Source organism: Agrilus planipennis, unplaced genomic scaffold (assembly GCF_000699045.2).
Source record: "Agrilus planipennis isolate EAB-ADULT unplaced genomic scaffold, Apla_2.0 scaffold10, whole genome shotgun sequence".
Lineage (NCBI taxonomy): Eukaryota > Metazoa > Arthropoda > Insecta > Coleoptera > Buprestidae > Agrilus > Agrilus planipennis.
Genome location: NW_020442465.1, coordinates 106,094 through 120,503, shown reverse-complemented (window position 1 = coordinate 120,503; position 14,410 = coordinate 106,094). Strand labels below are relative to the sequence as shown.

The following is a 14,410-nucleotide window of genomic DNA, read 5'->3' as shown; positions in this document are numbered from 1 at the left end:
TAATTCAGGAAATTGCAAATTATGTAAAATTATTTAACACTGGAAATAAAACTAGAATCTTTCATTATTTTGGATTTCATCTGTGGGATATTCTTTCGTAACAGTAATATGGTGGAATTAGGTATAGGAATAATTTACAATTTTATCGTTTAAATTTTAAAGAAAAATTTATGCATTTTCCGAGTACCTAAGCAATGTAATTAAAATTTTCAAATCTTTCTTCGACATTTTAACACACACAGCCGAAATATGAGAGAAGAAGAATGCGAGAGAAGGTGCTGAAAATATTTTAATCGCGACTTCGCTTGCATTAAACAACATTTTTTTTTGGTTAAGGGTACCTTATGTGATCTGTACCCTTGACAATGTGTCTTCAAAATTTCATGATGATCGATTAAGTAGTTAAGATGTGAAATCGGCCAGATAAAACTTATTTTTTTTTCTATCTCTCGGGAACAGCATTTTTTTCTGGATAAAACGTACCCTATGTCCTTTTCTGTACCACCGACAATGTGTCTACAAAGTTTCGTGATGATCGCTTGTATAGTTATGGCGTGAAATCGACAAAAACTAATTTTTTTCTATACCTTGGGAACAGAATTTTGTTTTTCTGGATAAAACGTACCCTATGTCCTTTTCTGCATTCTCGACAATGTGTCTACAAAATTTCATGATGATCGATTGGGTAGTTATGGCGTGAAATCGACAAAAACTAATTTTTTTCTATACCTCGGGAACAGAATTTTGTTTTCCTGGATAAAAGATACCCTATGTCCTTTTCTGAACCACCGACAATGTGTCTACAAAATTTTGTGATGATCGATTGGGTAGTTATGACGTGAAATAGACAAAAACGAATTTTTTTTTATCCCTCGGGAACAGAATTTTGTTTTTCTGGATAAATGGTATCCTATGTCCTTTTCTGCATTGTCGACAATGTGTCTACAAAATTTCATGATGATCGATTGAGTAGTTAAGGCGTGAAAGGATAACAAACTCACAATCGTATCTAATACATAAGTTAGAATAAAGTAGATTTTCTTTGTAATTTTTGAAAGCTCGATAAGAGCATTCGATCTAAACTAGTAGATTTTAGATTTCTGGATCTTTTGCTATAACATGGTTCGTATGTATGTACTTTGTAAAAAGATAACTAGTTTCTTTCGGTTATCAGTGTGAAAAGCTCTCTTCTCCCACTTCATTTTCTTGCAACGTTCGTACGTAGATAGTCCAGAGGCGAGCACGTGAATCACTGTCGTAAAAGTGAACTCCGGTTAAGCTCAAGTCCAGTTTTCTTATCCTCACCTGTGTTAGTCGCAAGCAGCGTCGTCGGTACAACAAGCGTTCACCTGACAGAGTCAAGTCGAACTTAGCTCATATTCCGCTTCAATACAGTCAGTACCTTTATTAATACCGCATATACCTAGGTAATACTATTCGTTAAAAGTTGTGCTGTTCTTGTAGTCGCGACTTTATCAAGCGTGCCTAACGAAGCTCGGCAACCAGTTCGAACCGGCTTGCTACGTACGACGACGAGAAGTTGTCGCTGTGGCGGCCAGGACGTGTCCATCTCTTTTGCGTTTATATCAGTTGTACGTACGATAAACTACAACAGAACATTACCATACAGGCAAGGAAGAGTTGAGTTGGGTGAGCAGAGCCAACCGGGACGATACTTTGTTTTGTTATTGGCAAAACACGTTTCGCATTTGATTACTCGCGCGGATTTCGAAACCGATTCGGAAACTGGGACCGAAATTTTTCAGTCCGGACCTAGAGTTCGCGTTCGATAGTGCGGTAACTCGGTGTGTCGGACAATTTCCAAAGCGATTTTTCCACAAGGCAACGTACACACCACCGAGGGGTGGCGGATAATTTTTCTAACTTAGGCTCCCCCTGAAGAACCACAGCAACTTTCTAACGCCGAAACGGCGATCTACTTTACAGATACATTTATGTAAGTAATTATTTTTAAATTTTTTTTTATTTGCATTTTAATAGTTTTCATGCGAAAACGGACTAAAGTGCTAAATATTTGTTTTTAAATGTGGTGAGTTTACATGGCCCTTCAGATCTTGATCGTAATGTTAAATGTAAAAGAATAGAGAACTTCAACAAATAAGAAACGAATGCGGAGATTTCTTCAATTTTTTCTTATAAAATCAACAATCGACACTTCGTCCTTATTTACAGAGCTTTATCTAGAGCTTTTAGTCGGTAGAGTTTTCTTGTTGGTTTTACAAGAATAAACACCTTTTCACTCTATACTGGGCTTGATTTTTCGCATTTGTCGAACAAGGAAAAACTGGAATCTGAAATAGGTATTAAATGTTCTGAAAAACGTTAAAATTGCAAAATTACCCTGAATGGACCTGCACCTAATGTCTACTTATTTAAAAGTTGACNGTTAATCTATATAATTCTAATTTTCTTCTCTCAATTTTCAATTAAAGTCAACAATAGGTTGTTATTATGTTAGACGGAGAACATTTAAATTAATAAAAGACTTATCAGAATGGAAATTTATGTATCAATACGACAAAATTAGTAATTTCCGCGACTAAAAGTCAACGATAGCCGAAAACTTTAAATCAATGAATAAATAAATTATTACCGACGTTTTTAACAATTAATTGTTCCTAATTTAATTCAGGAAATGATCGTCAATTGTTTGAGTTTATTTTAAACGTTTTATTGGTGTTCTCATGAACTTTTAATAAATAAATCCGTAATGAACTTTTTATTAACGAAGTTTCTCACATTGTCAAATAAAAGTTTAGTGACAATAACAATGAATTCATATTATGATTGCTAAAAAGGATGCCGCGCAAACTGAGACGCTTTATTTTTACCACATACTTGGAAATTATTGAGCACGTACATAGCTTGTCATTAAAGTACAGAAAGGAAAAATAACGAGTTAGTAGTCAAGTTCCAACTCGATTTTTCTTCGCCAGCTCGGCTAATTTAACTCTTAATTATTTGTACGTAATTATAGTAGTCACGATTTTTAAGAGAAAACAATGCTTGGCAAGACACATTTCGTCATCTATAATTAATAGTAAAGAAAACAAAATAATAAATTAAATGCATCGTGCTTTACAAGAGAAAATAACGAAATGATTATGTATCACTACAACTCCTAAATAAAGAAATACATAGATAATTATAGGACATGCAGCGTTTCCATTCTAATTAAATTCCTGTATAGTACGAGGGTCATTTTGTCTTAACTTGATAGCTAAAATGATTGGGACATTATTTATCACCAGTCCTCTTCAACTAGGTGAACTACGTCTTAAAATTCTTTGCTGGTCGAAGTTCAACAGTGCCTTCAATTGTCAAAAGAGATGAAAATCACTCAGTGCGAGGTCTGGACTATACGGTGGATGAAGCACTTGAATTGTTTGTGGCCTGTTGTTAAGCTAGTACAGTATCTACACCAGATCTGGACAGAACCTTAGTCTGTTGCTCTTGAAAATGTGCTTCGGCTGCTATCGTTTCGGGGTTTAAAAGTAGTGTAATTGAAGTAATTTAATGAATATTTAGTTGGGATTTGATAAGCGAATTACATTATAAAAGTACTTTATTATTTGTAATTCAAAAGGCTTCAATTAATCCAATTGCAATTCGGACTAAAAGGGCTAAAGGACTTTAAGTAAGAGCTTTGAGCTTTGGGCGTGTAGCTCTTTTGGTAAAATCTTTGTCATACCTGGCATGGAGCCATTTTTATCTCTATTTATAATTGAAGACATGGTTGGGTGATACCATTCACTAATTAGTAATAAAATGTATTGCTTTGCATGTGTCCCTATTTTCTAACTCCTAGGAGTTTGAAAAAAATAAAAAAAAACGTAGGTATTTCTAAGAAAAATAGAAGATACTAAATTGAATTTTGCTAAATGTTAAATGTATCAAATTGTTTAAATCATAACAATTTTAGTTCATTTTAAACCACTGACTGGTAGAATGCATTTAGTGCAGCAGGGGGCCCGTTACTGTTATAATTATTGCGAATAAACTTCAATAAAAGCAAATTTTCTATAAATTGTTTAATTATTGTACGTAACTGAGTTTAGACGATGCATGACGAATTGTGACACAAAGCAAACATCTTGCTATTTACCGGAGGGATTATTCCAAAGAATTCAAAGTAGCCAGTCGAAATAAACGAGTAAATACTAATGATCTAGTTTTAACACAGATCCATAAAATTACTTTCACAACATAACTACGCACACACACAATGTGGAAAATAATTTAAGAACCGTTTAATTACACTTTACGTTATGAGTGTTCTAATTCTAAAACAAACATAATTTTGTGCTGTAATCATAAAATTTACTTTTTCAGTATTATGCGAGATTTGAATGTTATGGTTTAGGAAACAAATCAAGGCGTTTTTAACCTCAACTTTTACTACTTTATAGAAAAGCAATTTACTAAAATGTATTAGGTAGCAAGCAATTAGATATGAAATACCTTTGTATGGAATAACTGATATTTATTGAAGTAATGCTGAATCAGGAACTTTCATTTTTATTATTATTATTGTTGTTATTATTACTTAAACAGAAGTATGTGTTCACCTTTTTTAATTATGTTGTTAGTACTGAAAGAAAACTCATTGTAGCTAGATGAAAGAAGATTATAGGTATGTAGGCACTTTTTTAACCCAGGAAACGAATAAATTTAGTGTTTCTCACCACAGCTTATTACTTTTACTAGCGTAAGTTCTAGTTCCACTTAGAAACGTAAGCATTAGTAATTGATATTTAATTTAGCAGTAATCAAGAGGTACAATGGCTAAAATTAAATTATTTCAAAATAAGGTACTAGGATTATGTATATTTTTAACTTTAAAAATTCCGAAACTAGGGGTAATTAGATGCCAATGTAATTTTTTTTTGACATTTGCGAAATTGCTATATTCGTTTACTGTATTTAGTTTCACTCGGTATTCTTGTCTTTATAAAAGTTTCTTTAAAAACAAAACCAACTTACAAATTATTAAATATATGCTTATTTGTTTATGGGAACATATCACGAAAATAATTGCGAAACGTGCAAACGAAACGCTTCGTGTGTTAGAAATACTACCGAAATTATTGCAATTTCAGTGAAAAAATAAAATAAGTAAAGTACATACCTGTTAGAAAGATTGACATAAAGTAATGCATGAATTCAAGGTTGTCATTTACTGTTTAATAACCGATTTGTTTTATATAAATCTGCTACAAATATGACGAAAATTAATTAAGCTTCACACACACACAAGCACATACACTACATGCATGCACGTTCGTTAATGATGATTATGAATTTTAAATAAGCAAGTACCTATACAGATCGATGTTGTCAAGCAAAACAGTATTCCATTCGTTTGTGTGTTTTAATGACTTTAAAATTACACTAATGCACTAAAACCTTCATGGGTTACAAGTTATAATTTGGTTTCATAAATCCTTTACCTCCTTACTAGATATTCAGAGGATTTCAATTTTCATCTTTCTAATACGCCCTCATTTTCTCTACTCTCTACTGGCTGTAAACTTTCTTCTAATCTGCTTATGTTTAACTTCTTGTAGGGGTTTCTTTTTTAGAAGATGCACTGTCGTCAGAAAGCTGGATACTGGCATTCATACAGACCATTATCATACGTTCGTCAGTCCCTTAGGACCTAATCTAACCAGTCTTAACGGGTTGGACATGCACCTCCACTCTTTCCTATCCTGAGCTAATTTTCACATTTCCCTGAAGCTAGAATCCATGTATACCTCTCTTCCTCTTAACTTCTAATATGTCTCTTACTAGCCATTCATGCCTGAAAAGTTGTCCTGCTAATCTATCTCCCATCATCATTAACATCACCGTAGGGTTGTCAATCCCAAGACTGGTTGGACACGCACCACCACTACTTCCTACCCTGAGGTAATCTTCCCATATCCTTGACGATTCGTGGGCAGTAATCTGATCTAGGTCTTGCTCTTGTTTCTGCTTCTAATATGTCTCTAACTACCCCTTTATGCCTGAGTTGTCTTACCAAACTATTTCCCTTCATTACAAGGTCGTCCGCCATAAGACTGGTTGAATTCGTACCTCCACTCTTTCCTATCCTGAGATAATTTTCGCATTTCTCTAATCTAATCTAGGTTCACCGTTAGTCCTTTTAACTCCTACTTCTACTTATAATATGTCCCTTACTAACTCATACAGATGATACTAGAAAGAAATTTTTGGTCATTATTCTCTATATACTATTTTGTATTTATCATAGAATTTAAGTGAGATTGGTGAGAATCTTGCTCTTTGTCGTGGTAGTGTTCATTTAATAGTCTTTTTATAAGTCTTGGACCAACAAGAAAGTCTTTTACATAGACGTTGCGCCGTGGACTTATCAGTTTGACAGATCGATATCCCTATTATAAAAGGACCTTTTTGAATTTTATTGAATCCCATATTAAGTAGGTAATTTACTACAGCGTCTATAATAAACCCATTTTTAGTTGTATTCTGAACTTTTTCTAAATATTATAACCATCTTTTTGAAAATTTTTGGAAATTCAGGTGTATATCGACACACTCGATGACGATGTGCCTTTATTATAAAATCCTTTACAATTTAGAATACAAATAGACTAAATTTCCTTTTTTTTAAACTTTTAGATTGTCTTATACGTATTAAAATTTGTTTTAGTCTACGAGTAAGTAAAAGCTAAAACGATTTTTTGTTGCAACTAATCCATGAAGTATGAAGAAAATACCCTCAGGAATTTTGATTTAATTTCATTTTGATACACATGAGCGTTTATTTTATAACCATTAACTAACCACCTTGTTTAAGATATAGCCAGTTTAATCTGTATTGACAACAATAAGTTGTAGTGCGTAGAAAAAACTTTTAATCAATATAACAGTTGGTAATAAGCAACCCGTTGTATTTTTAGAGGTAGTAAATTATAGATTTTGAAGCGTATGAATAAGTAATTAATTTGTTGCCCTTGAGGGATGGGAACTTCCGACAAACAGCAACATGTTTTTCCGATTGTTGTCTTCAAAAAAGAATATTTTTTAAGCATAAAGTAGGACAATTGTTGTTCGGATAATTTAATTTTTATAGCTTGTATTTTTTATAGAATATAATGGAAATATTATTGATCTTACAATTTAATTTACCTGTACACGTGTACCATATTTGTATATTGATATTTGCTTATGTTGTACATTTTGAAATCAATTGGAGTTAAAATAATTATTAATACATACTTCTTGTTGTACGAATGAATGATCCAGTGTCAACAATTTAAATTCAACTAATGAAGGACAAGCAAGGATTTCCCTAAATAAAATATCCAAAAATAGTTATTATATTTGTTCGGATTTTCGATGTATGTATACTAAAAATTACCCGGATGTTTTTTTAAATTAATACAGATCAAAGTGGACTGATCAAGTTTGACTAGTCTCCTTTGGTTCGGCCAAATTTCTCAGAACTTTTGTAAAAAAAATGTACATAAAACAGTTTCGATTATAGTTCGTGTATATATATGTATGTATGTGACTATACCCATAAGCAATGCTGTTGTCCTGTAAGTGATGTAATATATAAGTGATTTAAATAATATTTTGTACAGTGCTGAACGAAATAGATATTCAAAAGTCCTTAATGAACCGTAGTGTATCCATCTTCTGGTAGGGAATATTGAGATAGATTATCATCATTCGCCATTTTGTGCCCATTTAATAGAAAATGTGTACATAAGTCTAGTTGGATTTAGAAGTGTCTCAAAATGAAATAATATTAAGAATTCTAGTTATCTTTCTATTTCAAAATATATTTAAAAGAAATATTCTACACTTCCATAAAATTATACATTTTCGTTTGTGTATCAAAAAAAGAGAAACTGCCTACAAAGAAATGTGTAACCTGTATAGTGGGTCATTACTTGTCAGGATCTATCATCTATGGTCATGTATTCAGTTCTTTAGTGGAAATGTATTGGAGATTTTCAATGAAAACTATAAATTGTTTTTTGTAATTAGGTACCTGATTACCTATATGCCTTTATGAATGAATTTTAGGGTCAGTTTCTCTATTTGCAAGGATTCCTGTTCTGAAGTTTGTTTCTATTTCCCACTGATATTTATTTGTCACAAAGGTAACTATCAATAGGATCAATAATCATGATTCCATACGGAAGCTAGCTATTATATCAGTAGATATATTTGTTCTATTTGATTATTTTTACCATCAAATTGTTATGAAAAGATTAAGGAATATTCGTATCTACTGTAAAAGTTTGTAATATTAAATTTTTGAAATAGGTTGGCACCCACAAGATAAAAATTACTTATTACGACTAGAATTTTACAGTTTAGGTTTGAGTAAACTACTTCCTAGTAGTTACAGAAAAGGTGCATATAAACTTTACTGTAACTGTTAATATTTTTTGTATTCTAGAATTAAATATACATACACAACATTAAATGGAAGGTCGAATGTGAATTCAGCTACCTTTCTCAAATATGCGTAAAAAATTGTGACAACCTTATTTACCAACACTTAAATTACCATTTTGTGTAATTAAATACCTAAAAGCAATTATTGGTTTGACGTACATTTGTATAGTTTTCAAAGTGTTAATTAATTATTCACTGATTTGTAATGGATTTAAACTATTTATATAAATATATCGTTAAACAACGAACTTATAATTTAATAATTCATTGTAACCCCGATATAACATTTTTTAACGCATTCACAGGAACAAGGGTATTAAATATTAAAATATGTATGTGTACCGTTACGTAGCAACAATAATAAATTTGTAAAGATAGGTGTTAAGAAATGTCTTATATGTAGGTATGCACTTAGATATCTCCACGGCGGTTATAAACGATTACCAGTAAAGAGAAAGAAAAATGTTGGCATTTACAATCAATGCCTATAACACCGTTGGTTGTGGTGAAACTCTTGCAACTCTATTACAATATTATTATGACCTGTACACCATTACGTACAGTGAAGGTCTCTCTTATACAGTACAAAACTTCGGAACTATTCACATAACTAACGAACTCAGCTGTTGGTCGAATAGAAAGGCGAACGTGCTCGCAGTTAAAACCCAATATTATCATAATATGGTACATTCTTTACCATATTGGATAACCTTCAACAAATAACATACCAATACGCACCTCTTCTTTTTTCATTCTGCACCTTTTTGTCTAATGAGTTTCCACTACAGACTAATTTCAATTTGTCCGATAACAACCTACATTATTGGGTTTTTACACAAAGTGATTGTGAAATTAAACTAATTGATGTATACGCTATTCTAAATATTCTTTATGCGTAGGTACTTAAAGAAAATGAATTCGCTACTTTGAACAGAACTTTTAAAATGTTTGGGTCGCTGTTGAGGTCGAAATATTGCTTTAAATTATTCAGTTTAGGCTCAAAGGGATGAAATCGTTAAGAACTTCAAAAACCTTCACTTTAAGTTTCGCCTTAAGATAATATTGCCCGATAATTGTTCCGACATAGTTTGTAACGTGTATTTCAAATCGGGCACATCTGAATCTTGAAATATCGTAAGCAAACAATTCAATTTTTGGCACTTTTGTAAAATAAAAGGACAAAATAATTAAGTGACTAGTTATTTTCGACATAAAATGTTAAAATTTCAAGATACCCTAATCCAAAATCCAAACAAGTCAAATTAACAACATTTGGATAATGGAGTTAATATATTTCAAAACCTTGTTGTGCCGCTGCAATTATAAGGCTCTATTTGGGTTGATTTGTCCTTTAATTTCTGTTGAGAATCCTTTTAAAAAGGCTCAACAATGTATTTTTTGTGTGTTGATATTAAAGGAATTAAAAATTCTGAGAGCAAATTTGGACAAATTACGTAGTAAATGACTACTCTTTCGTTTCTTTCTTTTTCCATAGGCACATGATTTCCTTGACTTGTCAATTGTTTCTTCCTCATGTATAGATAAAAAGAAAAAGTACGTAAACAGCGAATATAATGATAGGAGATGAAAAATTAGAAGAAATGGCTGGTTTTTGGTATCTGGGAAGCCAGATAGTTCAAGATAGTTAGAAATTCGAAAAAGATTGTTAAAGATGTATGTTAGAAGCGCGGCGCTGTACGGGTGCGAAACATGGACGGTGGGCGCGGCGGAAAAGAATAGGTTAAAAGCATCCGAAAAGTGATGAGGATACCGTGGATAGAGGAGGTTAGAAATGAAGAGGTATTAGAAAGAATAGGAGAACAGAAGACTCTATGGAATTCAATAAGAAACAGTCGAGATAGGTTGATAGGACACCTTCTCAGGCATGAAGGTTTACTCAGAGACATATACCAGCAGAAACGGGAGTTAGGAGGAGTAGAGGTAGACCTAGATTTGATTAGTGTTCGCAAATAGTTAAGGATGTGGGTTGTTCTGGTTTCACGGAAATACGAAGATTAGTTCAGGATAGGAAAGACTGGAGGTGCGTGTCAAACCAGTCTTAGGACTGACGACCTGACGATGATGATGAAGTGAAATGTACGAGGTGTGGCTATAAGGAGGATGCGGCAAAGTGAGGATATTCTTTTTGACCAAACATTCGCGGGCAATCAATGAAAAACACTAACACAAAACTGTCAATTTACTGCCTGATGGGAAGGAACGTACTCCCGGCGAATAATAACCTGAATATCACATTTCCTTCATTTAGGACTAGATTAGATTACCGTCCATAAATAATTAGGTATATGAGATGTTCTAGTTTTAAGGATACGTGAAGATTAGCTCAGGATAGGAAAAAGTAGAGGTGCGTGTCCAACAATTTTTAGGACAGGTGACCTTATGATGATGATGATCTATAAAAAGAGAATCCTTCTTAAAAGATAAACGGATCTCATATCGTCAGGTATCCTCTCGAATCTTTCCGAATAGGTAATTCAATAACCTACGCAAATTAAATTAATTTAAATGTGAATTTGGATAAGTGACAGGTTTTACGTCAGACACCTGGAAGGTGAGTCTAATCGACTATTTACAAAGGAACTACTAACCGGTATGTAAACATATTTGGACTGAATTAAACGTCACTCAGTCAGTTGTTACATTCTTCTTTATTAAATCCAATCGGTACTCCTGTCTCTTGCAACACAGTATAGAACCGAAGTGAATTAATTAGTCGTTAATATGTTTACTTCCTACATACATACGTATTGTACATATGTCTTTGCGTTAATTACATGGCCCTTCCTATAAGCGTAATTTTAATCGAAGTGAGAAACGGAGAAAAACGGGTTCAAAGGTTTATGTAGTGAACATTTCAACAGCAATTTAAATATGATTACGTATAAAACCAGACTTCAAACCAATGTCTTTATATACGTATAAACATAAACAACCTGAAAAAATTAAAAATGGGAATCATCCCCTAATTTACTTGGAGATGGAATATTTTCTTAAAATTAAAAAACAAATAATTAAAATACAGTCGAATTGAAAACCTTTTTTTTAGAAGAGGGTTGAAAAAATGTCTATGCATATATAGCCTCAAATTCGAAAATTTTATAATTNAAATTTATGCATTTTCCGAGTACCTAAGCAATGTAATTAAAATTTTCAAATCTTTCTTCGACATTTTAACACACACAGCCGAAATATGAGAGAAGAAGAATGCGAGAGAAGGTGCTGAAAATATTTTAATCGCGACTTCGCTTGCATTAAACAACATTTTTTTTTGGTTAAGGGTACCTTATGTGATCTGTACCCTTGACAATGTGTCTTCAAAATTTCATGATGATCGATTAAGTAGTTAAGATGTGAAATCGGCCAGATAAAACTTATTTTTTTTTCTATCTCTCGGGAACAGCATTTTTTTCTGGATAAAACGTACCCTATGTCCTTTTCTGTACCACCGACAATGTGTCTACAAAGTTTCGTGATGATCGCTTGTATAGTTATGGCGTGAAATCGACAAAAACTAATTTTTTTCTATACCTTGGGAACAGAATTTTGTTTTTCTGGATAAAACGTACCCTATGTCCTTTTCTGCATTCTCGACAATGTGTCTACAAAATTTCATGATGATCGATTGGGTAGTTATGGCGTGAAATCGACAAAAACTAATTTTTTTCTATACCTCGAAAACAGAATTTTGTTTTTCTGGATAAAAAATACCCTATGTCCTTTTCTGTACCACCGACAATGTGTCTACAAAGTTTCGTGATGATCGCTTGTATAGTTATGGCGTGAAATCGACAAAAACTAATTTTTTTTTATCCCTCGGGAACAGAATTTTGTTTTTCTGGATAAAAGGTACCCTATGTCCTTTTCTGCATTCTCGACAATGTGTCTACAAAATTTCATGATGATCGATTGGGTAGTTATGGCGTGAAATCGACAAAAACTAATTTTTTTCTATACCTCGNAACATAATTTTGTGCTGTAATCATAAAATTTACTTTTTCAGTATTATGCGAGATTTGAATGTTATGGTTTAGGAAACAAATCAAGGCGTTTTTAACCTCAACTTTTACTACTTTATAGAAAAGCAATTTACTAAAATGTATTAGGTAGCAAGCAATTAGATATGAAATACCTTTGTATGGAATAACTGATATTTATTGAAGTAATGCTGAATCAGGAACTTTCATTTTTATTATTATTATTGTTGTTATTATTACTTAAACAGAAGTATGTGTTCACCTTTTTTAATTATGTTGTTAGTACTGAAAGAAAACTCATTGTAGCTAGATGAAAGAAGATTATAGGTATGTAGGCACTTTTTTAACCCAGGAAACGAATAAATTTAGTGTTTCTCACCACAGCTTATTACTTTTACTAGCGTAAGTTCTAGTTCCACTTAGAAACGTAAGCATTAGTAATTGATATTTAATTTAGCAGTAATCAAGAGGTACAGTGGCTAAAATTAAATTATTTCAAAATAAGGTACTAGGATTATGTATATTTTTAACTTTAAAAATTCCGAAACTAGGGGTAATTAGATGCCAATGTAATTTTTTTTTGACATTTGCGAAATTGCTATATTCGTTTACTGTATTTAGTTTCACTCGGTATTCTTGTCTTTATAAAAGTTTCTTTAAAAACAAAACCAACTTACAAATTATTAAATATATGCTTATTTGTTTATGGGAACATATCACGAAAATAATTGCGAAACGTGCAAACGAAACGCTTCGTGTGTTAGAAATACTACCGAAATTATTGCAATTTCAGTGAAAAAATAAAATAAGTAAAGTACATACCTGTTAGAAAGATTGACATAAAGTAATGCATGAATTCAAGGTTGTCATTTACTGTTTAATAACCGATTTGTTTTATATAAATCTGCTACAAATATGACGAAAATTAATTAAGCTTCACACACACACAAGCACATACACTACATGCATGCACGTTCATTAATGATGATTATGAATTTTAAATAAGCAAGTACCTATACAGATCGATGTTGTCAAGCAAAACAGTATTCCATTCGTTTGTGTGTTTTAATGACTTTAAAATTACACTAATGCACTAAAACCTTCATGGGTTACAAGTTATAATTTGGTTTCATAAATCCTTTACCTCCTTACTAGATATTCAGAGGATTTCAATTTTCATCTTTCTAATACGCCCTCATTTTCTCTACTCTCTACTGGCTGTAAACTTTCTTCTAATCTGCTTATGTTTAACTTCTTGTAGGGGTTTCTTTTTTAGAAGATGCACTGTCGTCAGAAAGCTGGATACTGGCATTCATACAGACCATTATCATACGTTCGTCAGTCCCTTAGGACCTAATCTAACCAGTCTTAACGGGTTGGACATGCACCTCCACTCTTTCCTATCCTGAGCTAATTTTCACATTTCCCTGAAGCTAGAATCCATGTATACCTCTCTTCCTCTTAACTTCTAATATGTCTCTTACTAGCCATTCATGCCTGAAAAGTTGTCCTGCTAATCTATCTCCCATCATCATTAACATCACCGTAGGGTTGTCAATCCCAAGACTGGTTGGACACGCACCACCACTACTTCCTACCCTGAGGTAATCTTCCCATATCCTTGACGATTCGTGGGCAGTAATCTGATCTAGGTCTTGCTCTTGTTTCTGCTTCTAATATGTCTCTAACTACCCCTTTATTCCTGAGTTGTCTTACCAAACTATTTCCCTTCATTGACATGCACCTCCACTCTTTCCTATCCTGAGCTAATTTTCACATTTCCCTGAAGCTAGAATCCATGTATACCTCCCTTCCTCTTAACTTCTAATATGTCTCTTACTAGCCATTCATGCCTGAAAAGTTGTCCTGCTAATCTATCTCTCTTCATCATTAACATCACCGTAGTAATAAAAGACTTATCAGAATGGAAATTTATGTATCAATACGACAAAATT

General features: G+C 32.7%; 1 protein-coding gene across 2 annotated transcripts in view; it reads left to right on the top strand.

Annotated features, from left to right (window-relative positions):
* The window catches only part of LOC108732453 (UNC93-like protein), a 266,863-nt gene that overhangs the window by 178,225 nt on the left and 74,228 nt on the right, over positions 1 to 14,410 (top strand). The window contains exon 1 of one of the 2 annotated variants that reach the window (XM_018463275.2): positions 1,273 to 1,957. The exons of the other annotated variant lie outside the window; for it this stretch is intronic. The gene's annotated coding sequence lies outside the window, so the exon portion shown is untranslated. Of the gene's footprint in view, positions 1 to 1,272; positions 1,958 to 14,410 lie in introns of those variants that run through there. 2 annotated transcript variants of the gene reach the window in all.